This window comes from Balaenoptera physalus (assembly GCF_965194825.1).
Source record: "Balaenoptera physalus genome assembly, chromosome: 18".
Lineage (NCBI taxonomy): Eukaryota > Metazoa > Chordata > Mammalia > Artiodactyla > Balaenopteridae > Balaenoptera > Balaenoptera physalus.
The window spans coordinates 28,549,342-28,577,310 of record NC_138899.1 but is presented as its reverse complement, the minus strand read 5'-3'; the positions used below and the strand labels follow the sequence as shown (position 1 = coordinate 28,577,310).

At 38.1% G+C, this 27,969-nt stretch overlaps 1 long non-coding RNA gene across 1 annotated transcript; it reads right to left on the bottom strand.

Moving 5' to 3' along the window:
• Positions 1 to 155: 155 nt before the first annotated feature.
• Positions 156 to 27,020, bottom strand: LOC309647503. Its single transcript, XR_014256093.1, has 2 exons — positions 25,524 to 27,020; positions 156 to 25,487 (listed from the first exon to the last, which is right to left on the bottom strand). It is a non-coding gene; the product is annotated as an uncharacterized lncRNA (long non-coding RNA).
• Between the last annotated feature and the right edge of the window lie 949 nt (positions 27,021 to 27,969).

The following is a 27,969-nucleotide window of genomic DNA, read 5'->3' as shown; positions in this document are numbered from 1 at the left end:
TGAAGGCTTAATATCCAAAATATATAAAGAACTCATATAACCTGACACCAGAAAAACAACGTGTATTTGTCCTCAAGTCCATTCTCTACGTCTGCATCTTTATTCCTGTCCAGTCCCTAGGTTCTTCAGAATGACTTTTTTTTTTTTTTTTTAGATTCCATATATACGTGGTAGCATATGGTATTTGTATTTCTCTTTTTGACTTACATCACTCTGTATGACAGTCTCTAGGCCCGTCCACCTCACTACAAATAATTCAATTTCATTTCTTTTTATGGCTGAGTAATATTCCATTGTATATATGTGCCACATCTTCTTTATCCATTCATCCGATGATGGACACTTAGGGTGCTTCCATGTCCTGGCTATTGTAAATAGAGCTGCAATGAACATTGTGGTACATGACTCTTTTTGAATTATGGTCTTCTCAGGGTATATGCCCAGTAGTGGGATTGCTGGGTCATATGGTAATTCTATTTTTAGTTTTTTGAGGAACCTCTATACTGTTCTCCATAGTGGCTGTATCAATTTACATTCCCACCAACATTGCAAGAGAGTTCCCTTTTCTCACACCCTCTCCAGCATTTACTGTTTGTAGGTTTTTTCTTGATGGCCATTCTGACTGGTGTGAGGTGATACCTCACTGTAGTTTTGATTTGCATTTCTCTAATAATTAGTGTTGTTGAGCATCCTTTCATGTGTTTGTTGGCAATCGGTATATCTTCTTTGGAGAAATGTCTATTTAGGTCTTCTGCCCATTTTTGGATTGGGTTATTTGTTTTTTCAATATTGAGCTGCATGAGCTGCTTGTATATTTTGGAGATTAATCCTTTGTCAGTTGTTTTGTTTGCAACTATTTTCACCCATTCTAAGGGTTGTCTTTTCGCCTTGTTTATGGTTTCCTTTGCTGTGTAAAAGCTTTTAAGTTTCATTAGGTCCCATTTCTTTATTTTTGCTTTTATTTCCATTTCTCTAGGAGGTGGGTCAAAAAGGATCTTGCTGTGATTCATGTCATGGAGTGTTCTGCCTATGTTTTCCTCTAAGAGTTTTATAGTGTCTGGCCTTACATTTAATCCATTTTGAGTTTATTTTTGTGTATGGTGTTAGGGAGTGTTCTAATTTCATTCTTTTACAAGCAGATGTCCCGTTTTCCCATCATCACTTATTGAAGAGGCTGTCTTTTCTCCATTGCATATTCTTGCCTCCTTTATCAAAAATAAGGTGACCATATGTGCGTGGGTTTATCTCTGGGCTTTCTATCCTGTTCCATTGATCTGTTTCTGTTTTTGTGCCAATACCATACAGTCTTGATTACTGTAGCTTTGTAGTATAGTCTGAAGTTAGGGAGCCTGATTCCTCCAGCTCCGTTTTTCTTTCTCAAGATTGGTTTGGCTATTAGGGGTCTTTTGCATTTCCACACAAATCGTGAAATGTTTTGTTTTAGTTCTGTGAAAAATGCCATTGGTAGTTTGATAAGGATTGCACTGAATCAGTAGATTGCTTTGGGTAGTATACTCATTTTCACAATGTTGATTCTTCCAATCCAAGAACATGGTATATCTCTCCATCTGTTTGTATCATCTTTTTTTTTATAAATTTATTTATTTATTTATTTTTGCTGTGTTGGGTCTTCGTTTCTGTGCGAGGGCTTTCTCTAGTTGCAGCAAGCGGGGGCCACTCTTCATTGCGGTGCGCAGGCCTCTCACTATCGCAGCCTCTGTTGTTGCGGAGAACAGGCTCCAGACGCGCAGGCTCAGTAGTTGTGGCTCAGGGGCTTAGTTGCTCTGCGGCATGTGGGATCTTCCCAGACCAGGGCTCGAACCTGTGTCCCCTGCATTGGCAGGCAGAATCTCAACCACTGCACCACGAAGGAAACCCTGTATCATTTTTAATTTCCTTCATCAGTGTCTTACAGTTTTCTGCCTACAGGTCTTTTGTCTCCTTACGCAGGTTTATTCCTAGGTATTTTATTCTTTTTGTTGCAATGGTAAATGGGAGCATTTCTTTAAGTTCTCTTTCAGATAATTCATCATTGGTATAGGAATGCAAGAGATTTCTGCACATTAATTTTGTATCCTGCTACTTTACTAAATTCATTGATTAGCTCTAGTAGTTTTCTGGTAACATCTTTAGGATTCTCTATGTATAGTATCATGTCATCTGCAAACAGTGACGGTTTTACTTCTTCTTTTCCAATTTGGATTCCTTTTATTTCTTTTTCTTCTCTGACTGCTGTGGCTAAAACTTCCAAAACTATGTTGAATAATAGTGGTGAGAGTGGGGAACCTTGTCTTGCTCCTGATCTTAGTGGAAATGGGTTCAGTTTTTCAGCATTGAGAACGATGTTGGCTGTGGGTTTGTCATATATGGCTTTTATTATGTTGAGGTAATTTCCCTCTATGCCTACTTTCTGGAGGGTTTTTATCATAAATGGGTGTTGATTTTGTCAAAAGCTTTTTCTGTATCTATTGAGATGATCATATGGTTTTTCTCCTTCAATTTGTTAATATAGTTTATCACATTGATTGATTTCCGGATATTGAAGAATCCTGGCATTCCTGGGATAAACCCCACTTGATCATGGTGTATTATCCTTTTAATGTGTTGTTGAATTCTGTTTGCTAGTAATTTGTTGAGGATTTTTGCATCTATGTTCATCAGTGATATTGGCCTATAGTTTTCTTTTTTTGTGACATCTTCGTCTGGTTTTGGTATCAGGGTGATGGTGGCCTCGCAGAATGAGTTTGGGAGTGTTCCTCCCTCTGCCATAGTTTGGAAGAGTTTGAGAAGGATAGGTGTTAGCTCTTTTCTAAATGTTTGATAGAATTCGCCTATGAAGCCATCTGGTCCTGGGTTTTTGTTTGTTGGAAGATTTTTAATCACAGTTTCAACTTCATTGCTTGTGACTGGTCTGTTTATATTTTCTATTTCTTCCTGGTTCAGTCTCGGAAGGTTGTGCTTTTCTAAGAATTTGTCCATTTCCTCCAGGTTGTCCATTTTATTGGCATATAGTTGCTCGTAGTAGTCTCTCATGATCCTTTGTATTTCTGCAGTGTCAGTTGTTATTTCTCCTTTTTCATTTCTCATTCTATTGGTTTGAGTCTTCTCCCTTTTTTTCTTGAAGAGTCTGGTTAATGGTTTATCAATTTTGTTTATCTTCTCAAAGAACCAGCTTTTAGTTTTATTGCTCTTTGTTATCATTTCCTTCATTGCTTTTTCATTTATTTCTAATCTGATCTTTAGGATTTCTTTCCTTCTGCTAACTTTGGGGTTTTTTTTTTTTTTGTTCTTCTTTGTGTAATTGCTTTAGGTGTAAAGTTAGGTTGTTTATTTGAGAGGTTTCTTGTTTTTTGAGGTGGGATTGTATTGCTATAAACTTCCCTCTTAGAAGTGCTTTTGCTGCATCCCATAGGTTTTGGGTCATCGTGGTTTCACTATCGTTTGTTTCTAGGTATTTTTTTAATTTCCTATTTGATTTCTTCAGTGAGCCCTTGGTTATTTAGTAGTGTATTGTTTAGCCTCCATGTGTTTGTATCTTTTACAGATTTTTTCCTGTAATTGATATCTAGTCTCACTGCATTGTGGTTGGAAAAGACACTTGATACAATTTCAATTTTTGTAAAATTAGGAAGGCTTGATTTGTGACCCAAGATATGATCTATCCTGGAGAATGTTCCATGAGCACTTGAGAAGAAAGTATAATCTTCTGTTTTTGGATGGAATGTCCTATAACTATCAATTAACTCCATCTTGTTTAATGTATCATTTAGAGCATGTGTTTCATTATTTATTTTCATTTTGGATGATCTGTCCGTTGGTGAAAGTGGGGTGTTAAAGTCTCCTACTATGATTGTGTTACTGTCAATTTCCCCTTTTATGGCTGTTAGCATTTGCCTTATGTATTGAGGTGATCCTATGTTGGGTGCATAAATATTTACAATTGTTATATCTTCTTCTTAGATTGATCCCTTGATCATTATTTGGTGTCCTTCTTTGTCTCTTGTAATAGTCTTTATTTTAGTTTATTTTGTCTGGTATGAGAAATGCTACTCCAGCTTTCTTTTGATTTCCGTTTGCATGGAATATCTTTTTCCATCCCCTCACTTTCAGTCTGTATGTGTCCCTAGGTCTGAAGTGGGTCTCTTGTAGGCAGCATATATACAGGTCTTGTTTTTGTATCCATTCAGCCAGTCTATGTCTTTTGGTTTGAGCATTTAATCCATTTAAATTTAAGGTAGTTATTGATATTTATGTTCCTATTACCATTTTCTTAATTGTTTTGGGTTTTTTATTGTAAGTCATTTCCTCCTCTTGTGTTTCCTTCCTAGAGAAGTTCCTTTAGCATTTGTTGTAGAGCTGTTTTGGTCATGCTGAATTCTCTTAGCTTTTGCCTGTCTGTAAAGCTTTTGATTTCTCTGTCGAATCTGAATGAGGTCCTTGCTGGGTAGAGTAATCTTGGTTGTAGGTTTTTCCCTTTCATCACTTTCAATAGGTCCTGCCACTCCCTTCTGGCTTGCAGAGTTTCTGCTGAAAGATCAGGTGTTAACCTTAAGGGCATTCCCTTTTATGTTAATTGTTGCTTTTCCCTTGCTGCTTTTAATATTTTTTCTTTGTATTTAATTTTTGAGAACTTGATTAATATGTGTCTTGGTGTGTTTCTCCTTGGATTTATCCTATATGGAACTCTCTGCACTTCCTGGACTTGATGGACTATTTCCTTACCTATATTAGGGAAGTTTTCAACTATAATCTCTTCAAATATTTTCTCAGTCCCTTTTTCTTTCTCTTCTTCTTCTGGGACCCCTATAATTTGAATTTTGGTGCATTTAATGTTGTCCCAGAGGTCTCTGAGACTGTCCTCAATTCTTTTCATTCTTTTTTCTTTATTCTGCTCTGCGGTAGTTATTTCCTCTATTTTATCTTCCAGGTCACTTATCTGTTCTTCTGCCTCAATTATTCTGCTATTGATTCCTCTACAGCATTTTAAATTTCATTTATTGTATTGTTCATCATTGTTTGTTTGCTCTTTAGTTCTTCTAGGTCTTTATTAAACGTTTCTTGTATTTTCTCCATTCTATTTCCAAAAGTTTGGGTCATCTTTACTATCATTACTCTGAATTCTTTTTCAGGTAGACTGCCTATTTCCTCTTCATTTGTTTGGTCTGGTGGGTTTTTACCTTGCTCCTTCATCTGCTGTGTGTTTCTGTGTCTTCTCATTTTGCTTAACTTACTGTGTTTGGGGTCTCCATTTCGCAGGCTGCAGGTTCATATTTCCTGTTGTTTTTGGTGTCTGTTCCCAGTGCGTAAGATTGGCTCAGTGGGTTTTCTAGTCTTCCTGGTGGAGGGGACTGGTGCCTGTGTTCTGGTGGATGAGGCTTGGTCTTGTCTTTCTGGTGGGTGGGACAACGTCCGGTGGTGTATTTTGGGGTGTCTTTGGACTTATCATGATTTTAGGCAGCCTCTCTGCTAATGGGTGTGATTGTGTTCCTGTCTTGCTAGTTGTTTGGCATAGGGTTTCCAGCACTGTAGCTTGCTGGTCGTTGAGTGGAGCTGGGTCTTAGTGTTGAGATGGAGATCTCTGGGAGAGCATTTGCTGATTGATATTACGTGGGGCCAGGAGGTGTCTGGTGGACCAATGTCCTGAACTTGGCTCTCCCACCACAGAGGCTCAGACCTGACACCTGGCCAGAGCACCAAAACCCTGTCAGCCACATGGCTTACTGGATGTGTTTTCTTGTTGTGAAGTGCTCCAGAGCTTGGTTTTCAGAACTCTCCTCATTATCTTCATTCACTCTCCATAGAAGCACTCTCATCCATTTCTACAACTAAAGATACAAAGGAAGCAGTGATCCAAGTCAGAATATGAATTTAGTTGTGACTTCTCCAAAAGCCTCTAAATTTCTCCTCTACCTATAACAACTGGAGTCTTCTTTAAGTGTTTGTTTTCAATAAATCCTGAAATGACTTTCATCCGAAATAATCTGAAGACAAGAGGCTTCATTTAACAGCCTTGAGGAATTGATGCACAGCCTGATACTAATCCTGGTGGCAAGGAAAAGTCCACAGTTCAGCAGTGAGAGAACTTTGTTCTTGTTAGTCTTGGATGGTCTCCTGCAGAGGCAGCATGTGGCTGTGGCTCACCACAGGGATAAGGACACTGGCAGCAGAAGTTCTGGGCTATTTTATTTTATGTTTTGACCAAAATCAACTCTCTATTTTTATAACTATATAAATGTGATCCAAATGTGTCTACCACTAATTTTTCAAAAAGAAACATGCAATAAATAAGCAAAATACATCTACTCACTGATGTGTATATGGGCTCCCTATATGTCTTGTTGGGTTTAATTACAGACCATTCACAGCAATATATTTTAGTAGAAAGTGTAGCATGATGTTAAGCCATTTTAGATTTTGCACGTACATGGTGCACTTCTGGCTGATGATGAGAAAAGATTCTCAGCATTACACTGTGAAGATGGGCATGATTTTACCTTTTAAAAATTACCTTTTAACTTATATTTTCTAGTGAACAGGAAATTTCTGGAGCTATATTAACTTACTTTAAATCTATGTGTGATGATGGAGGTCTTAGGCATCTCCCACAAACACCAGGAGAAATAGTTTGTGGAACAATATGTAGTAATTACCCATTATCACTTCTCCAATCATACTATCTAGGTATTAAGTGCTTAGGGACATACTCCGTTCCCTTGACTTCATATTTGCATAGGAAGGTTTTCCACTGGGAATAAACTCTTCTGTCTTTTCCACCCATTTACTCAGGCAGGCCTCACTAAGGGAAGTGGCATGACTTATCTGACTGGGGAGACTGGAAGAAAAAATGGACAAAGTTTATAAGGAACATAACTCAATTCCTTTTTCCTGGTGCTCTTCAGGATCAGCTGCTTTCATCTTAGAGACTTTATAGGAGTAAGCGCTAAAAAACGAAAGGGCTCCCATTTATCTGCATTGCCAATGAAGTCCACTGAACTAATAGATCTAGTGCTCCATTTCCCAAGAGCTTTGTCAGTAATAAAGCTGATATTTTGAGTTCCATTGCTTACATCTGTCTCTCAAATGGTTTAGAACATGGATGAGGAAAAGGAGAGTTCTTTATTAGTCTCTCAGACTCTAGACCCAAGAAAAGGAACCGCTCTATGAGTCTTTCATTTATAAATACATACATTGGTTTTGGTTTGCTTTACAACACATTACTAGATATATTCCTGGAATGCCTTAATAGAAATTGAAGTGATTTCAGAATAAATTTATATGACAGAGCTACGTGGTGGAATAGAAATATTTATTTTAATATCTAGTTAAGTCTTAACTATTCAATTTTAGAAGATAAAGCTCTGTTCTATTTATATTACATCAGAAGATTTCTAAGAGTTTTTTCTGGGCTGTGATTTATGTTATGGGGTGTGCCCAATGCCCTGTATACCTTCGGTAAGGGACTTTTTTGCTCACTGTGGTAAGTAAATTAAGTTAGGGAAGTTTCAGATTTCTTAATATAGTTACAGACGTTAGAAGAATCCTAGACAAAACAAGGCTGACACCATCAAGAGCCTCCAATGGTTTTGTGGCATACTTTATATCCTATAAAAAAATTATATGATATTTTTCATGTAGTATTTTTTTAAGCTTCTATGTTAGATTTGTCTACTTAGTCCAATAAAACATTTACTAGGGAGTTGTTACAGTTTTACATGGAGTACATAAATGAGAATAATGGACATTAATATCACAGATTTTGTAATATAAAGTATGGTTATTTAAAATGTGCAGTGCCAGTTACTGATTCCATGAATCCCTGAAGAGACTACCAAAATAACCTGTTGATAAAGCAAAGCCAAGTTAAGTATTACCTCAGTAAGGGAGACTTCTACCTTGGCAGTCTTTGTAGCTTTTCAGAAGAGGAGAGGTTGATGGGACATTTATAAGATTTTGAGGGTTCTGGTTTAAGGAACATCTTTCAATGTAGGGTAGGGGGCTGACTGGGATGGAAGCAAGTTTGTAACAAAATAGTTTAGGATTGGTAGATGCAGTTAGGTGAGGGTTTTAAAATGAATCTTGAAGAGTAAATGGTCGATTGGGGAGCCTAACACAGCAATCCAGTGTCCTGAGAAGGGGTATTTACTCTGAAAAGGACTAGTTGAGTAGTCTATTATTGGAACAAATGGAATTTTGGAAAGTTTCTCCAAAAAGCAATTAAGTTATTTGCAACTTCATCTTCCTGGGCAAGAGTTTATTGGGATAGTAAAGTCTTGTTAGAGCAAGCATTTGAATTGTAAAGCCATTTTGATGTAAACAGTATGCTATGTGGTGACTAATAATATAGGTTCTCCACACAGCAAGTTTTTGTAATGTAATTTTCAGTGACATTTAATTTTTTTGTCATTTGTTGATTGTTTCAGGATATAAATAAAATTTATCAGAAAGGGCAATTTAGAAACTATTGTTAAGTATTTTAGGGCTAAAAGAAATGGAAGCAATAAAAAATTTGGACTTGTTAAATGGCAGAATAGAAAAATGAAGACAGTTTTTTTTTAGATAGAATTGTTTTGTTGGTTATTTTCCTTAGGAGTAATTTGTAGTCTGTCTGTGATTTGTAGTGCTTCCAAAATAATGTCACTTTTATCGTACCTTCCTCATAGCAGAAATCTTTATAGACAGTAAGCTTATTTATATATTTTTAAATTCATGTTTCCTGGTTAGGAGTTAACATTAACAGGTGACATTAGTAATGCCTCTGTAAATTTAGAATTGGTATTTTGGCAAGTCATTTGTTTTTGAATATGCCTCATCTAGTTCTATCAAACCCATCAATGAATTTGACTGAAATTATTAACTGACTATTTCAGCATAATGTACATAGCTTTGGTATGAGTAGAAGTCAAAGCAAAATTAAATATCTCAGAGAAGTGAAACAGGATTCGTGATCCTTAGAGAAAGAGGTGCCATTGGAATAATTTTATGCATTATTTTGAACATCATAAGAATTCCACAGCAGGTGTGTCTGGCTTGTGGTTTTTGTCTCTTCTTTCCCTTTTAAAAATTTAACTTGATAGTTTTCATTCCTTTCCTCTCATTTTATTAAGTAGGTAGCACAAGAACCCAGATCTTCACTTTCTTTCTTTAAGTGGGGAAAATAAACATTTTTAAAGGTGAACAAATTTAATAATAAAAATATATAACACATGTTATGTTGCTTGTTTAATATTTTAATATTCAATATTTTCATTTATAGTTTCCAATTCCTACCTTTCAGATGCTAAGAAATATAACTACATAAAAATAACCCTGGGGACAATGTATATTGCTTCTGGTGTATATATATATCATGAGCTTTCTGGGGACTTCAGCTAAGTCTCAATATAGAGAAAGTAGTGGAAAAAGTCCTAAACAAAAGTCCATATTACATTCTAAGAAGACGAAGTATAATTGTGAAACATAAGCTCAGTGTTCATACCTTTGTGTGTCAACCCCCCTCAGAATAGGACTATTTGTTCCCAAATCAATCAGGTTGAATAAAAACTGAGTAAGTGGCTCTGAAGAGGAACCACATGTAGCTTTCAGGTGCAGCCAATCTTGTAATAATGATCTCAGTCTTGGAACTACAGATTAATTCAAAGCTCAGAGTCCTAAGATGTGCATCAGGAAGGGAACTCATGGTGGAAAGAAATTGATTCACCTAGAAGATGGTTTAAAAATAGCTGAGTCTGTCTAATGCATGGTCAATCTATAAGACCCATATTGTCACCAAGGCAAATGGATGAGTTTTTCCTTTTCTTCCCAGACTTCAGTTACAGAACATTGTTTTCCTTTTCAGGACTCATTTTGATTTTTTTTTGGGGGGGGGGGACCATGTTGTGTTGGAATTCATCACATGAAAACATTAACCTTAGACGAAAATTCTCTCAAAATAATCCATATGAGTTTATCCTTAGTAACTTTTTATTTGAAGACATAGTTTACTCTTTTATTTAATTGAGCTATATGTGTACATCTGTTTATTGTATGGTTCACATGTGACTATATGGCCATCATCAAAAAATCTACAAACAATAAATGCTGGAGATGGTGTGGAAAAAAGGGAACCCTCATGCATTGTTGGTGGGAATGTAAATTGATACAACCACTATGGAGAACAGTATGGAGATTCCTCAAAAAACTAAAAATAGAACTACCATATGATCCAGCAATCCCACTACTGGACATATACCCAGAGAAAATCATAATTCAAAAAGACACATGCACTCCAATGTTCATTGCAGCACTATTTACAATAGCCAGGACATGGAAGCAACCTAAATGTCCATCAACAGATGAATGGATAAAGAAGGTGTGGTACATATATACAATGGAATATTACTCAGCCATAAAAAGGAACAAAACTGGGTCATTTGTAAAGGTGTGGATGGACATAGAAACTGTCATACAGAGTGAAGTAAGTCAGAAAGAGAAAAACAGATATTGTATATTAACTCATATATGTGGAATCTGAAAAAATTGGTATAGACAATCTTATTTACAAAGCAGAAATAGAGACACAGATGTAGAGAACAAACGTATGGATACCAAGGGGGAAGGAGGGGTGGGATGAATTGGGAGATTGGGATTGACATATATACACTATTGATACTATGTATAAAATAGATAACTAATGAGAACCTACTGTATAGCACAGGGAACTCTACTCAATGCTCTGTGGTGACCTAAATGAGAAAGAAATCCAAAAAAGAGGGGATATATGTATATGTATAGCTGATTCACTTTGCTGCGCAGTATAAACTAACACAATGTTGTAAGGCAACTATACTCCAATAAAATAAATAAATAAAAAGAAAAGAAAAAAAAACATTTAACTTACCAAACTCTAAATAAATTAGACCAGATATGCATGTTATCTTGTCCCACAACACTATAGAAGATCATTACTTAATTTTCCATTTTTATTTTAAATTAAGAGGAACAAATGAAAGATAAATACACAGCTTGTGAATAATGTGGAACCTCCAACTTAATCAGCCATGCAAGGAATTTTTGGTCTTCATGTGTAAGTTCCAACAGGTATAATGACATATCCACTCAGAATCAGGAAGCAGATTTAACTAAACAATTAGTATTTTTTAATCTCAGTTTCCATTTTGATTGCCTTTCCTATTTTATTCTGAATTTCAACAGATCTCATGTATACTGTGCAAACCTTGAGTTAAAATCCTTTCCCTACGCCACAAACTAAACTTACTTGTAGGGAGTTTAAACTAAATACCTGATTCTGCTAAAACAAGCTTATACTTTACTGCATTTTTATAATATCTTTAAATTTGTTTTCCACATGTGACAAAATATAGTCAGGATAATTTGACAATAAAAGCTGAAGGTATAGGAAATATTTGAGTATGTAACAGAGAGGGAAATACAGAAAACACTTATAAATATGAGATCAAATCCTTTAAAAATAATTTCAAATAAATAAAGAAAAAATACTTTAAATCAAGAGTCTGCATTTTATTTTTATTTTATTTTTTTCCAGGTTTATGGATATACAACTGACATAGTGTATAAATTTAGGGTGTACAACGTAATGATATATGTCTATATTACAAAATGCTTACCACAATAAATTTAGTTAACATCTATTACCTCGTAGAGCTACAAAATAACTTTGATATCAGATGTAGCCTGATTTCACTTGGAGGGGAGAGGGGATGGAGGGGTAAGTCATAGGCCTAGACTGACATTCTGAACCCCAAACCAGGCCTATGTTGTCTTGGGAAGGCTAGCTCTGGGCCCAGCATAGTTGATGCTGGCAATCCTTCTGAATTAGCTACCGTTGGATGGGGAAATGGCTCACTTCCTTGAGTAAATGAAAATGAAAGGGAGAGCTGAATGATACATCAGAGGGGGGAAGGGCAGTGCTTTTGTGCCCCCATTTAGGACAGAGAAAATATGTGCCATTTCCTTGACACAGAATGGAGCATTTCATGTGTAGAGAATAAAGGGGAAGAGAGACCCAAGAGAGGCTGGGGGTAAGCTGGTATTAGTCTATGCAGAGATTTTTAAACCATGGGACTGATTTTTTTAAACTTTTCATTTTGAGATAATTATAGACTTGCATGCATTTGTGAAAAATAATACAGGGAGAATCAGTGTACCCTTTACCCCATTTCCCTCAATGGTAACATCTTGCAAAACTACAATACATCCAGATATTGACATTGATACAGTCAAGATCCAGAACATTTCCATCACCAAAACGATCCCTCATGTTGCCCTTTTAGAGCCACTTCCACTTTCCCCTTGCTCCCACCTTCTTCTTTTTCTGGTGCAAACACTACTCTGTGCTCGATTTCTATAAGGGCAAATGCAAGTCTCTGCATAGTGAGTCTGAAGAGCAATTAATCCTTCAAGGTAGATGTTTTGCAGCAGTTAGAAATCTCAAAGAAAAGTTATGCAATTGGTCAATACTAGTTTTGGAATGTCAAAACATATTGAAAATTCTTAACATGAATTTGATATTCAGCTCTAAAGAAATCAGAAAATGAGTAAACAATTGATAAAGAAATCAATAGATGAATTAATAGCAAAACTGGTCAGCCACTTAAAGCCTAGGTAGCTAGAAGAGATGTCCAAGAACCTCTCCCAGAAGGTATTAAGAGGGATTACAAATGTGGAAAAAGAAAATGGAAAAGAGGAAGATGGAGTGAATCATTTTTATTTATTAGAACAAACAGTGTTTCTTTGTATGTGGGTATCCTTGCACTTAGCTAGTCACCTTGATAAACTGAAAGAATGCAGTTTCTATGGGTCTGGAACACTGTGAGAGGGGAGGAGATACAGGATGAGGGGGGCAAGTGCCCTGGGGCAGATTTGAAGTGTCACAAAACATGACACAGATGCTAGAGAGCCAGGGGAAAAGAAAGGTCACAAAAAGCTTAGGTTGGACTTCTTTAATAATTTTGGCCATGAATGTGTTTTAAGATATGGATAAGTGGGCTTCCCTAGTGGCGCAGTGGTTGAGAATCTGCCTGCCAATGCAGGGGACACGGGTTTGAGCCCTGGTCTGGGAAGATCCCACATCCCGCGGAGCAACTAGGCCCGTGAGCCACAACTACTGAGCCTGTGCGTCTGGGGCCTGTTCTCCGCAACAAGAGAGGCCGCGATAGTGAGAGGCCCGCGCACCGCGATGAAGAGTGGCCCCCGCTTGCCGCAGCTAGAGAAAGCCCTCGCACAGAAACGAAGACCCAACACAGCCAAAAAAAAAAAAAAAAAAAAGATATGGATAAGCGAGAAGAGAGAGTATGGGTCTGTTATTTCAGCCTTGGTGCACAGTGGAATCACCTGCGGAGCTTTAAAAATGATCAGTCCCTCAACATCATCCTCAGAGATTATGATTTAATTGATCTTGGGGATGGTCTGGGCATCAGGATTTTTAGCAGCTCTCCAGGTGATACTGATGGACAGCCAAGATAGAGAAAGACTGGTTAGATGTAGACCTGTTCAATATTGTGAGATTGATGGTTTATATATTTATGTATGATGATTCTTTTATTGTGAAAGAAGTTGAGTTAGGGTAAACAAGTTAGTTTACAAATAAGACCATTGGAATTAAAATAAAACAAACAAATGAAAAAACCAACAAATTTATAGCATCCATAGAAATGACTCTGAACTCCCCCTATATATTTGAATCATCCCAGAGAGCACTTAAAATATTCTAGTACCTGGCCCCAACCCTTAGATCTGGGCTAACTCTGCCCCAGACATCCAGTATTGTTGAAACAGAAGATTGTAAGGAGCAGCTGGGCTTGAGAGCTGCTGAAGCAAATTGCAGTATTCAAATAGATGCTACCAAGCACCTGAAATAAACATATTACCTCATTCAGACATTAAGTGGAGTGGTTCCTGGCAACAAATTCAAAGGGAAAACATGTTACATGGCTTCCATTTTCTGGATGAAGTATACTAAACGCTTCTTTAGAAATGACACATTTCTCGAGTAAAATTTAAGGTTGAATTTTCCTGGATTGACCTTTGTGTAAGGTCTTGAGTAGTGACTTATGGCTTCAACCAAAGCCTTTCAATGGACACTGCCATGCTGCTCAAATGAATACTTCTTATAGAGACCTGTTATGGATGCAGAGGATATATCCTTAAAATGGGTCTGTGAATGAAATTTTGGCTAGGTAAAGAAACAAGGAGACCTGAGAGAGGAAGGTCTTTTATTATCAAACTAATTTAGATATAACCCAGTTACCCCATTAGAATTAGTTTGCATCTCTCGCTTGGGGAATCATTGAGTAGCCAGGAATATTCCTGAAACCTGATTTGCATGGGTACCCCAGATTTCCATGAAAAGGTAATATAAACATTTATCTCAGCTTTGGCTAAGTTCCTTAGTTACTTGAAGTTACTTGCCTGGGAGACATCCTGATGAAAGTTGGGCAAGCAACTTTCAGGTAAAAGGTTACCTCTAAGACTTGAAAGGTAAGGACCTGACTTCTGCCTTAAGACCTAAATAAAAGGGAGCTGAGTTGTCATCCAGAAGTGTGACACTAAATCTTTCTGTAGCACATGTGCCCCAGAGCATGTGGTTCTTGTAGCTAATATAGAGTATCTGCTCTAGGTACCAGAAAGAGAATTCAATCATGAAAGAGCTTCCAATCAGCACTTGATAAATGTGCAAAATATCTGAGTTGAGGAAGAATCTAACAGACATTTTTAAGTTCCTCAAGTTCTGTCCCTAAGCAGCCCTCTTGGTAACATCCTGGTTGTCTAGTTACTGTTGGCTCATCTCTGTTAATTGGTTCGAGTCCTTCTTGAATTTATGGGCACCTAGCCCCACTGGGATTAATGGTAGGAAACTGTTAATGAAGAATAAGAAAAATAAATTAATAATTTCCACCACTGTGGGGAGTCATATTCTGAGTCTTCATCTTTCTAGATAAAAGTTTGTAAGGGGTGAGTTATTTAACTCCTTTATGCCTCACTTAACTCATCTGTAAAATGAAGATAATAATTGTACTAACTGGTAAGGTTGTTGTAAGAATTAAATGAGATAATGCTTATCAAGGGCATTACACAGTTCCTGACACACATAAATCATTCGATAAAAACTGTGTTTGGGGCTTCCCTGGTGGCGCAGTGGTTGAGAATCTGCCTGCTAATGCAGGGGACACGGGTTCGAGCCCTGGTCTGGGAAGATCCCACATGCCGCGGAGCAACTAGGCCCGTGAAACACAACTGCTGAGCCTGTGTGTCTGGAGCCTGTTCTCCGCAACAAGAGAGGCCGCGATAGTGAGAGGCCCGCGCACCGCGATGAAGAGTGTCCCCCACTTGCCGCAACTAGAGAAAGCCCTCGCGCAGAAACGAAGACCCAACACAGCCAAAAATAAATAAATTAATTAATTAATTTTTAAAAAATGCAACTGTGGAAAACAAAACAAAAACAAAAACTGTGTTTGTGGTCATCACTGATGTCTTCATTGTCACTATCATCATCATAATCCCTGGAGTGAAATGCAAAGGTTTCCCAGGTGGGCAAGACAATAAGATAGACATCTATTTCTGGAGTGTCAATTTTACTAAAATATTGAAGACTTGGATTGGAGAGAGAAACATTTTTTATTAAAACAAATATAAATATATTTTGAAATAAATTTCAAAAATCCCATGGATATTTAGGTTAAACTATGAGTAATTTGTGCTTGCAAAATGTCGTAAATCTGTGCAACTTCGTGTTAAGTCTCAAGACCTCAGAGATCACATATCCTCTCTCTTCTGCCATCCGTGGAGCAGAACTCTAGGATCAATTGCATCTTTTTTTAAAAAAATTTTTGTTTCTATTTCTTTATTTTATTTTTGGCTGTGTTGGGTCTACGTTGCTGCACGCGGGCTTCCCCTAGTTGTGGCAAGCGAGGACTACTCTTCATTCCGGTGCACGGGCTTCTCATTGCGGTGGCTTCTTTTGTGGAGCATGGGCTCTAGGCGCGCATGCTTCAGTAGTTGCAGCACGCAGGCTCAGTAGTTGTGGCTTACAGACTCTAGAGCGCAGGCTCAATAGTTGTGATGCACGGGCTTAGTTGCTCCACCGCATGTGGGATCTTCCCGGACCAGGGCATGAACCCGTGTCCCTTGCCTTGGCAGGCAGATTCTTAACCACTGCACCACCTGGGAAACCCAATTGCATCTTAAATAGTTCCTTTCTCTAGAAGAGTTGAGCATCACTGTAATTCCCACTGGAATCTATAGTGCACTGTGAGTTCCCAGTGAATGGTGGGGTTGATGTGGTACTTGAGGAGTCAACTCAAGAGACAGATGAACAAACTGGGTGTGCACGCGCACACACACACACACACACACACAAAGCCCTGTATACTGGCAAGATCTGCTGTAGGGAGACAGCTGTGGAAGCTCTGTCTTCCTAAGAACAGCTGGGAGAAGGAAGAAACCACCAAGCCCTGGTGATAACTGCAAGGGCAGCCACTGTTGACCTGCTGCCCAGAGCCGCTACGAGAAGCAGCAGGTGGGGCTAATCCCAAGACATGGTCCTTCCAGGATTCTCCACACCTCTCCATTACCTCAGCATGAATTACTTGAAGGAAGAAGCGTGTGTGTGTGTGTGTGTGTGTATGTGTGCATGCATATCTCATGCCCAGGGGAGGGAACCAGGAAAAAGTTAAAATTAGATTGGGATTTGTGGGAAGTGATGTTTTTTCTTAATCATCATCAAGGAGAGGGACTGTGTCTGTGGTGCATTCCAGTGGGACTGGATGCCTGGGAATTCAGAGGGGAACTTTGAACCAAATAAAAGCGAATCAATAAGAAGTAGGCAGCCAATGTTGGTGTCCAAGGGAAGAGGCCTTACGGAAGGACTTGAAGGAGCAAGTGATGCCACCATTAGCCATCTCTGAGATTCTCTCTCAAATCTCATATATTTGGAACCCTTATCAAATACTTGATGGAATCGAATTTTACTTCTTAATTTGGTAGAGTAGGTATCCTGTATAGACTGAAGGAGAGCCATATTGAGTGGATGCCAAGTTTAGTCCTTTAGTTGTGACCTACAGGAATTTCTCATTCCTTCTGTGTTTGGACAGAAGTGGAGCTTACAGGTGGAACCAGAATTTTCATCAGAGAATTGCGCTTCTCAAGCACTTGAACTCATGCATGATATAGTCTTTTAAAAACATTGATATAGCAGGAGCCTGCCCACAGGTCTCATGTGCATCTTTTGAGCCCTGCTATTCAAGCCAGTTTACATTTTTAGTTGCCTACAGCATCAAAATATGAATTATGTAAATATTATAAGTACATAATATAGATATATAATACATATATATGTATACACATTGAAGATATATATACATAAGGATTCAAGTTGCATTTTCCTACTTATATTTGTAATAGAATCTAGTAATAAAGAGATTAAAACCTTTTTTAATTAAATAGTTACATAAAATGGATTAAAGTTTTATAAATTTTCTAAAATTGAATGGAAAGAAAATTAGAGTCCACAAAATATCATGGAGACAAATTCTGATTTTCATTAAGCTTTTCTGTTTTGACTCAAAAGAATCTGAACAATATCCTGTTATAACAGGGGATTGCAATGAATGTCTGAAATGAAACAGGTAAACAATTTTGGCTCAAGTATACTTAAGGTGGCTAGACAAAATATGAACTCCTATAGCCTAAAGCTTAAAGTGTGGGTCTCCTAATATGAAACATATAACTAATAATTTCATCCAAAATCAGAATACACTGAAACTTGATAGGAAAATGATAAAAATCTTTTTACAGTGAAGGGCATATTGCAAGGAAACTTCTAGTTTACTTCATTTTCAGCAACATTGCTTACTGAGTCACTGCCACGAAAGCTTGCGACCGGCTTCCTCTGATATCATTCTTCTTTTCAAATTTTATATTTGTTGCAGACTAGTCAAACAGATTACAACTTTATTTCTTTGAATCAGGCTGCCATGACAGATTAATTATGCTGAGTAATAGAGTATGAATTCTTAAACCAATGACACTGATGCTTATCGTTGCATATGACAAATTGACATATTTCCATTAATTACTGAATGAAGGGTGGACTTAAAGCCATGATGCTGTAAAAGTGGGCTCATGTGGAATTTGTAGTTAATCAAAATAATTTAAAATGGTTTACTTTTTAAAAATATAATTGAAAAAATTTCCATGTCAGTTGACACACATCTTTTGGGGGGTAGGGGATAAACGTGGATAGTTAGCCTTTTGTCTCTTTTCATTCAGAATGTTGGTAGATCTTTGTGGGAATTGTTCTTTTACAGATGTTGGAGAGTCATAATCTTAAAGATCTGTACATGAAATCATCAAATGACCCCATATTCTGCACTTGCTTTTAGATTGTTTGTTTAGGATTTGTCCCCTGTGTTAGTCAGTGTCTCCTAAATATGTTCCTTGTAAAATTTTCCTATAATTTAGGACCCATGAAAACTTTTTCTTGATAAAATCTTTTGTGTTCTGATTTTGAAAAACGATATTTTGGCATGTCAGCCTGCATATAAGCAATTATTACACCCATTCATAGAAAAGATATAGATCTGGATTTATTTTTTATATGTCTTTTTCAGATATCTGATATATTCTTACTTCTAAATTATCAACTTCTTTAACTTGCATTCTTTGTCGTGGACTGCCTCAACTCTCACGTGGAAATCCAGTTGCTGTAAGTAGAATATCCATGACTTTTTCAAAGTCCATGCAAAAGTGTGACTGGGTTATACCAGATTTTTGACCCCAGTTGATCAAGTCATAGTAAAGCTGTAGTGTTTGTGCAAATAAGTGAGTATATACAGGAATAAGGCCTTTTAACATTTGCTGTCCTCGAAGAAGTTTTTAGGATAACAAGGCTGGGTGGGGCCACATTCTTACAAGACCTGCTCTCTGTCACAAGGAGGTTTATAGCAATGCAAATGTTTCTTGCTTATGGCAACGCAAATGAATTTTGTCTGTTAGGGGAAACGAATCTCTGTAAATCTGATTCTCATTTGAATGGGTTTTAATATCTTCTGTAACTTCTAACTGGGTCCTCTTGGCTACTTGAGAGGTCTTATATCTAACCTCAACCCATATCTCCTGGAGTCAATGTGAATGTTGGAAAAGCTAGTCTGAGAGTGGTAAGAACAGCTCCAAGTCAACTAGTGGAGACTGGAAGGAATGATGGGTGGAGAAAGAGGCCACCTTCTGATAGGCATCTGACTGCCTATATGCTGTGTCTGTGTAATCTCCTGCACTTGGAAGAGCCAGCCTTCTGAAAAGGAGAGTGATATTATCTCCCAGGGAAACTTGAAAAGAGAATAAACAATGCATTCCTCTTCATTAAAGTACGTCACACAGTTGATTTTTTGCATGTAAGAGTTTACCAAAGAAAATCTGGAACCACTAAATGCTACTTGCTCAACCAGGACCCTATAACCATAACACTTAGCTCTTTGGAAGAAAGAAGGAAGCAAGATGAGGAATAATTTAAATTAGCCAAAGTCCCTGTAGATAGCAGATGCACACCATTCAGTCCTGAAGTCAGTGATATTTGTCAGTTTTTAACTCTATAACTCTAAGTTTTATAAACATGAAAATGCTATATTTTCCCAGTTGTGTGGGAGAAGAGATAAGCTGAACTGTCTCAATATCAGGGGTTTCTCATTCTCTTAAAGGTCTCCTAGGAAAATCCTGGGAAAGTAGTGACTATACTGGAGAAAAAAAAGCAATACGTTATTAGGCTCTTTGTCAAAATCATTTCTGTGATTATTTCTCCTTCTGTTTGAGAGTAGACAAATAATCAAATACTTTACTCAGAACTGTTAGATACATTAACCTTGGATATTTCCAGGGAAAATCAAGGGCAGATACTCCCAGATCAGTTAGACTGACTTCATGAAATGCTTAGCAAATGAGAAGTTTTTGGAAAAGTGTATTTGAAAGTCCTGTTGATACATAGCTCCTTGTTGATCTCTCCTTCTCTGGTGAACCATCAAGCATCTGCTCTGTTGTTTTATAAGATTTAACAGTTCTTTTGATGGAAGCAGACAACACATAGACACTTGAAAGGATGAAAGGCAGAGCTATTTGTTACCTACAACACCAAAGGAGAGAAGACAGCTGGGCAGTGCTATCCAAGGGTTTATAGCCGGGGACAGGGTAACAGCTGGCTGGAGCTGTAGGGGATAGTTTATTAGGGCACGGGGTGGGATTATCTAGGTTTCTGGGCTCCCTGTGGATTGGCTAATTTGAATAGTTTCAGGTCCAGGATAGAGGTGCTGTTTCTGGTTGCTGGGTACCTGGCCCTGGTGATTATGGCTGTCTTCTTATAGTAGCCTCGAGTGTGAGATCCTGAAGGGGAAGGGGTTGGGGACTTAATCAACTGTTTAAGAAAGAGAACTGATTGGCCTCTAACTAGTCAGGACCTCAAAACCAGGTCAAGGTAGCATTTAAAAAAAACCAACTATATTCCATCCATGCCCACAATTGTGCTTGGGCTTGACAGGGCTTAGGGTGTATAGCAGGTGTATGAGAAGATGTGCTACTATTAAAGAAGCTCCAGAATAGGAGGATGATTCCTGAGATCAAATTCCCATTTGCACACGATTGTTCTGCAAGGTGCATAATGAGGAGAAAGTAAGGTATCGTGATTACTTCAGATTCTGGTTTGGAAAAATTCTGCGTGAGTTTCTGTAGTCTGTATTCCTCTTTACTAATTCCATGTGAATGTCTGCTTCTCTTTTTTTAAAAAAAAAAAAAAACTTCATTGAGATATAATTTAAATACCATAAGATTTATCTGATTGAAGTATGAAATTTAATAATTTTTAGTAAATTTACAGAATTTTGTAACCATTGCCACAATCCATTTTTAGAACATTCCCATTACCCCAGAAAGAGTCCTGCATCTATTTGCCATCAGTCACCGTTCCCGCTCCAGCCCCAGACAACCACTAATCTGCTTTTTGCCTGTGTAGAGTTGCCTTTTCTGGACATTTCATATAGTAAATGGAATTGTACAATAAGCGGTCTTTAGATCTGGGTTTTGTATCTAGCTTTGAGTTAGCATAATGTTTTTGAGGTTCATCCATGGTATAGCACATATCAGCACTTTATGTTCCCTTTTATTGATGAATAGAATTCCATTGTATGGACATACCACATTTTGTTTATTCATTCACCAGTTGACGGACATTTGGGTTGTTTCCAGTGTGAGGATATAGTGAACAAGGCTGCCAGGAATGTTGCATACAAGTTTCTATGTGGACCCATGTGTTCATTTCTCTTGGGTAGATACCTAGGAGTAGAATTAGTTGGTCATATGATACATTTATGTACAGCTTTTATGTACAAATTTTCCAAAGTGGCTGCATCATTTTATGTTCCCACCAGCAATGTATGAGAGTTCTAATTTCTCCACATCTTCACCAACACTTGTTATTGTTTTTCCTTTTGATTATAGGCATTCTAGTGGATGTGTGTGAACATCTACTTCTTGGTCTTGGTGTCGGAGGATGGAGGGAGCAAAAAGTACCAACTGAACTGAGAAGGTATCTTGAGACTGAAACATGAGGCAAGCAGTTCCATATAAACAATGGATCAGTTTATCATAGGGTGATTTACTCACGGGGTGGGATCCAGTGGATGATGATCTGGAAGCATTCGCAGCTGTGCTCCACCCGCTGAGGAGCCATTGGGACAATTTTATAGTTAACCTAGGGTATGGGGGTACGTGCTTGGAAACAGGAAATACATTCCTAAGTCAAGATTTGTGAATGGGTGACTAGTCTCGTGGGTGCTGGGAATACATCAGCAAAGGTCTTCATCATTGTTTGGAGACTAACAGAGCATAGAGGCCACCTGGACCTAACGATTATTAAACAATACTAACTACAAAGCCCTTGACGACAGAGAAGAGATTTACTACACAGTACAGCCCTAGATAGGGTTAGTGAAAGGACAGGAGGAGTTGAATGGGCCCAAGATGGCATCAGTTATGCTAACAGCCATACAATTGGCTTGATAGTGTGTTTGCAATATATCTTTACTCCAAAAGTCTCTTCTATTCTGTGAGATGAGGATATTACCTCTGTCTCGGAGCTTGTTTCCCAACCTTAAGGGGAAAGGATTCAGTTCCCTTTTATTAGGACTCAAGGATCCAGGAAATGGGATTGTACTGTGTTCTTTCCTTTTATGGTCCCAGAACATATGAGGGACATTTCCATATTGATTCCCTGACCAGAAAGTCATGAAAAGGTCATATGATAGATAAAAAGTGAGTGCTTATTTCAAGCTTCATCTGTGGTAGATGATTCTGTGGTGATAAATACCTCAGAATTAATTGCTTTTGCCCTGTTGTCCTTGGTTAATTGGCAGCACATAGCTAAAATACTTTGGAGTGAGAGATGGCAGACTTAGCCCAGATTATCTGTGTTTCAAAGTAGATTAGTTTATGGGGGAGGAAGTTGGTATAATGAAGTGAAGTTTGGATGATACTGGACCTTGAGCAGGTTCTGGGACATAGTTACCTTATTCATAGTGTAGGAATGGTAAATAATCAGAGGATTTCAAAACTATTTTTTTAGTTGAAGAACTCTTTCATCTAGAAGACTAATATATTAATCAGAAATAGCATTTGCTCCATTTGGAATGGGGTGAGAAGCCAAGTTCCTAAAGTTTTGCTTTCTTTTGGTGGCTACTCCTCTCTTGGGTAGCACAGTTACAGAACCCTGGGAATCTGCAGTAAGGAAAGTACTGACTATATCATCTGTGAAATTCCCACTCAGCAACTAGGAATCTATAAGTATATAGCTTTTCAATTCTAGGAAAAGTTTTCTTCTGATGCGTTGTATAGATTTTATCTATGTGAATAAACAATTGGCATTAAAGAAGCTCAAACAACTTATTCATAATATTTTACATAAAATTCAAAGCATATAATGCTACTAATAGTCCAGAACATTTTGTAAGGGAGAAATTGTGCCATAAAAGGTTGAGAGATTGTCTACCCAACTGCACTCAAAGAGTTAGGATAGAAATGCCTGTAGTTTTTGTAATAAAATCTCTTGGAAGGAGTCATTCTTAACACATGATTCTCATAATGAGTGAACTTCTTTCATATATTCACCAAAGTATTTTTGACAACTAGTACACACCCATCGCTGAACCAGGTACTGTGGAGTCTATTTAATAGATGTGCAATCTCTTTGATGTAGAGAGTATTGTCTCAGTAGAATACGCTAGTGGGATTTATTGGAAGAGGACTAGACTTTGTTAACAATTAAGGTCAGATTTTTAGAACTCTGATAATTGTCCTTCGTTTCTGCTTGAAATCAGCTCTATCTGTTGACACTCAGCTACCCTGGGAACACCCTTTGGAGAACCCAGAGCACCTGATAATATCATAATTAAAATAAGAATAAGAGGTGATCTGTGCTTCCTTATGGGGAAATGGGTACAATTAAGATGTTGAGATTAGGAAAAAAGGGGAATAAAAAAAGGATTTTATGTGTGCTGGGAAATTGGTCCAGAAATTATTTTAAGTAAATTTTGTAGTCTCAAAAGTTAGAATTTAACCTTTCTTGCCATTAGTTCAGTTTGATTATCCGTGGAACACTGGTTAAATTGCAATAAAGAGTAGAATGGCATTTTTACCCTAAACTTCTAAAGTTTCTATTTTCTTTTTTTTTTTCATTTATTTATTTAATTTATTTATTTTTGGCTGCGTGGGGTCTTCATTGCTGCGTGTAGGCTTTCTCTAGTTGCGATGAGTAGGGGCTACTCTTCGCTGCATTGCGTGGGCTTCTCATTGCAGTGGCTTCTCTTGTTGCAGAGCACAGGGTCTAGGGGTGCAGGCTTCAGTAGTTGTGGCTCGTGGGCTCTAGAGCGCAGGCTCAGTAGTTGTGGCGCACAGGCTTAGTTGCTCCGTGGCATGTGGGATCTTCCTGGACCAGGGCTCGAACACTTGTCCCCTGCATTGGCAGGTGGATTCTTAACTACTGCGTCACCAGGGAAGCCCCTCGATTTTCTTTTTAAGGGAAAGGGAGACTTAGCTAAATTCTGAAGCAGGGATCCAAATATTTTTACTGTCTCTTATAAACCCACTCTCATCTCCTGAGTCTCGGACTTTGTCAGGTATCTAGAAGGAGCAGGGAATTCAAATGGCATTTTGTGGATTTAATAAAATGTATATTTTGTTTAATAAAATGTATATAAAATGTGTATCACTGTTTCTACCTTTATAAAATTGGAATAATAAACTTTTCTTAGTTATTTGAATTACAGAAAAGACTGATTAAAGTAGAGCTTGTTATTATTGTTTCTAAACTGCGTTGTTCATTACTGAAAAAACTCACTTATTGTACCCGAAGTTATCCAGTGGCTTAGAATAGCAATAAAAGGATGCACATTTGTTTTCAGTAGGCAGTTTTAAAGTTGGTATTATGCAATGTTCAGGAGGTAGATATACTCATGTTTACTTGTTCAATTGAAAAACATTGCCAGGAAAAAAAATGACTTGCTTCCTGTTCCTGAGTTGGTGCTATCTTATTCCTTTCAAACAGACCAGGTTAATTATCCATAATCTAATGTCTAAAATGCAAAGAAATAGGAAAGTTCACTTTCATCACTTCACCCTTATTTGATACACTTTAAAATGCAGAATGTTTTTTTAAGTATATAGTTGTTGTCTTTTTGATTTTTAATTTAAAGAATCTAGAAGAATATGACATACCACGTGGGCATCACCTCATGTCTTTTTAGATACACACGTTGTAGAAAATCTGTCCATTTGTCTAAGCAGTTATTGGACACAGTAGTTCCTAAGTAGAAGACTATGATCTACTGGCAAGAGCACAGGACAGGGAGTCAGGAGACCTGAGCACTTATTCTGGCTCTGTGTCCAACCAGCTATGTGATCCTGGCAACAACAGTCAACAATAACTGGGCTGGGACCAAACAGGTTCATCATAAATACTTGGTGAATGAATGGATTAACTCAGCCAATATTTGTTGTGTGTCTATCATGTTCCACGCACTGTTGTATGTGCTAGGCTTAGAATAGTAAACCAAGATTCCCTGCCCTTGTGGAGCTGTGATTCTATCTGAGAAAGATAGACAGCAAAACAAGTAAATGTATAAGGTGGCAGATCTGATAAGCATTGCTTTGGGGACAAATAAAGCAGAGAAAGAGGGTGCCGTAGATTGAATGTTTGTGTCCCCTCAAAATTCATATATTGAAACTTAATCATCAATGTGATATTATTTGGAGGTGGGGTCTTTGCGAGGTGATTAGGTCATGAGAATGGAGCTCTCATGAATGGGGTAATATCCTTCTAAAAGAACCCCAGAGAGCTTCCCTGGTGGTGCAGTGGTTAAAAATCTGCCTGCCAATTCAGGGGACACGGGTTCGAACCCTGATCCAGGAAGATTCCACATGCCGCGGAGCAACAAAGCCTGTGCGCCACAACTACTGAGCCTGCGCTCTAGAGCCTGTGAGCCACAACTACTGAAGCCCGCGTGCCACAACTACTGAAGCCACGTGCCTAGAGCCCGTGCTCTGCAACAAGAGAGGCCACTGCAATGAGAAGCCTGTGCACCGCAACGAAGAGTAGCCCCCGCTCACCACAAATAGAGAAAGCCCACGCGCAGCAATGAAGACCCAATGCAGCCAAAAATAAATAAATTTTTTAAAAAAGCCCCAGAGAGCTCCCTCGCCCCTTCTGTCATGTGAGGACACAGGGAGAAGACAGCCCTCTGTGAACCAGGAAGAGGGCTCTCACCAGACATCAAATCTGCTGGCCCTGATCTGGGACTTCCCGGCCTCCAGAACTGATAAAGGAGGCTGCTACTGAGGAAAGGAAAGGGTTTTATTTTCTCATCCAGGGCTGGGTTTTAAAAATGCTTTGTGGAGTTGGAGGTGGGGAGTCTCTCTGTGAATGCTCGTGTGTGTGTGTGTGTGTGTGTGTGTGTGTGTGTGTGCGCACGCGCATGTGTGCGTATGGGGTGAGGTAAAAGCAGGGTGAGGTAAGCGGTTAGGAAGATTGCTCTCTGGCTCAACTTGCAAGTACTGAAATTTAAAGGCATGAATATGTGCAGATCCTGGCTGTAAGTGATAGTTAATAGCTGCATGAGGCCAGCTATCACATGCTCATAAGATGGAAGGGACATGTCTCTTCATATCCACTATTTATCAGCTCCCTTTGCATATCATGTATTTATTACCAATCCCTGAACAAGAAAAACAACATGCAGCATCCTGATTTTGTATTTTCCTTTTGGTTTCATACTACATGTGGTCTTACTCCTTACCTTTTCTTTTGACACAATTGGTTCCTTAGGAACCACAATATTTGGAAAAGGATACACTAGAAATCCTTTTGAGTGATTCATAACGCTTCTCCTAAGTAATAGAGCTGAAGGTTGAAGCCAGGTAAGTGTGTAAAAGTGCTTTTAAAGAGATTTTACCATTTGGGATGATCATTAGAGACAAGAAAAGTAGGACATTCCTCTCATTGTCCCTAAGTGGTGGATTGTATTACAGGGAACTCATCATGACACACAGTGGTGGGTTTTTTGGATTGACACTAGCCTCACTTACTGGTTCCCAATTGCTGTTGTGAGCTGAATAGCCTATAGTTTTTTTTGGATGTATTGGGGTTTATCTGAATTTATTATTCTATTTGTTGTGTCTTGATCTATTGACACTGGTTTACAACAGATTGAAAACTTAAAGGTGACCTTCAAAAAATAATTTCTCAAGCAATAGTCCTGGAAACAAATGATGTGCTGCTTTTCTCTAAGGTGATTTCTTAGTTCGTATTTTCTTGCTAAAGGCAAACTTAAAATGGTTTGTTAGACAGAGTACATGCTTGTTAAGATGTCTGGCTGGGTAAGTGGAAAAATAATTGTTTTACAGAAGAAAATGAAAAATCAATCTAACTTCACTATACTATCAATCTCCTCCTTTTCCATGAAAGAAAGGCCGTTTGTCTGAGTTAGAGTCGAGTCGCTCTACTGATGACAGGTAAGATGTGGTGTTTCCCCAGAACACTAGGGTCAGAATAGGCTCCTGGCTTGAGGAAAGATGAAAAAAGTACTCTACTGGGATAGCTCTTCTTATCGTTTTCTCTCCCGACCAGAGTAAATGAACAGAAGAAAAGAATTAACTCAATTCAGGAAAGAATTATAAAACCAAGCAATTTATTAGAGGACAAAAAATCTTTGAAAGATTTTATGTAGTTGAATTATTTGTCCAGAACAAGAGAAAGTTTAAGGCTGAGTAAACAATTATCTTAAAATTATTTCAGAGAGTATTTTTTATAGAGGATGTTTTACTCATTTAATAAATAGTTCTTGGGCACTTGTGCCAAGTGTACAAGGGTGAGTAAGGTAAGACTGTTACTCACCAATGAGGGTAAGACTCTGCCCTTAAGGAGTTTTGCCTGGGAGAGAGCCCCTCCCACAAATCAAGTAAGTGAATAAGGGCTATGAAGGAAGCATGTAAAGGGCTCAGACAAAAAATTAAAAAAGAATCTACTTTAGATAGGAAAGTCTTTTCTTTCCTGTCTCAGCTTAAATATTCCCTTTAGAGGAGATATCACATTTAGGAGAGATGGCATTTAAGCTGAGATCTGAAAGAAAAAAAGGAGCTAGCCATGCATGGCAAACAGTGGGGAGGAGGAAGAGTGTTCTAACAATTTTGTACGTGCAAAGGCCCTGAGGCAGAAAAGTGGTTGGCTTTGAGAATCTCCTGGAAGACCATTATGCTTAGGTGATGGGAAGAAAAAGAGAGTGACTCAAGATGTGGTTGGAGAGATAGGAGAAGTCAACATCATGTAGGCTTCATAGGTCATGTTAAAGACTTTGGATTTTATTCCAAGCACCCGGTGAGTTTATTGAGGGGTTAAACTGAGGTAGTGACATGATCCAATAAACA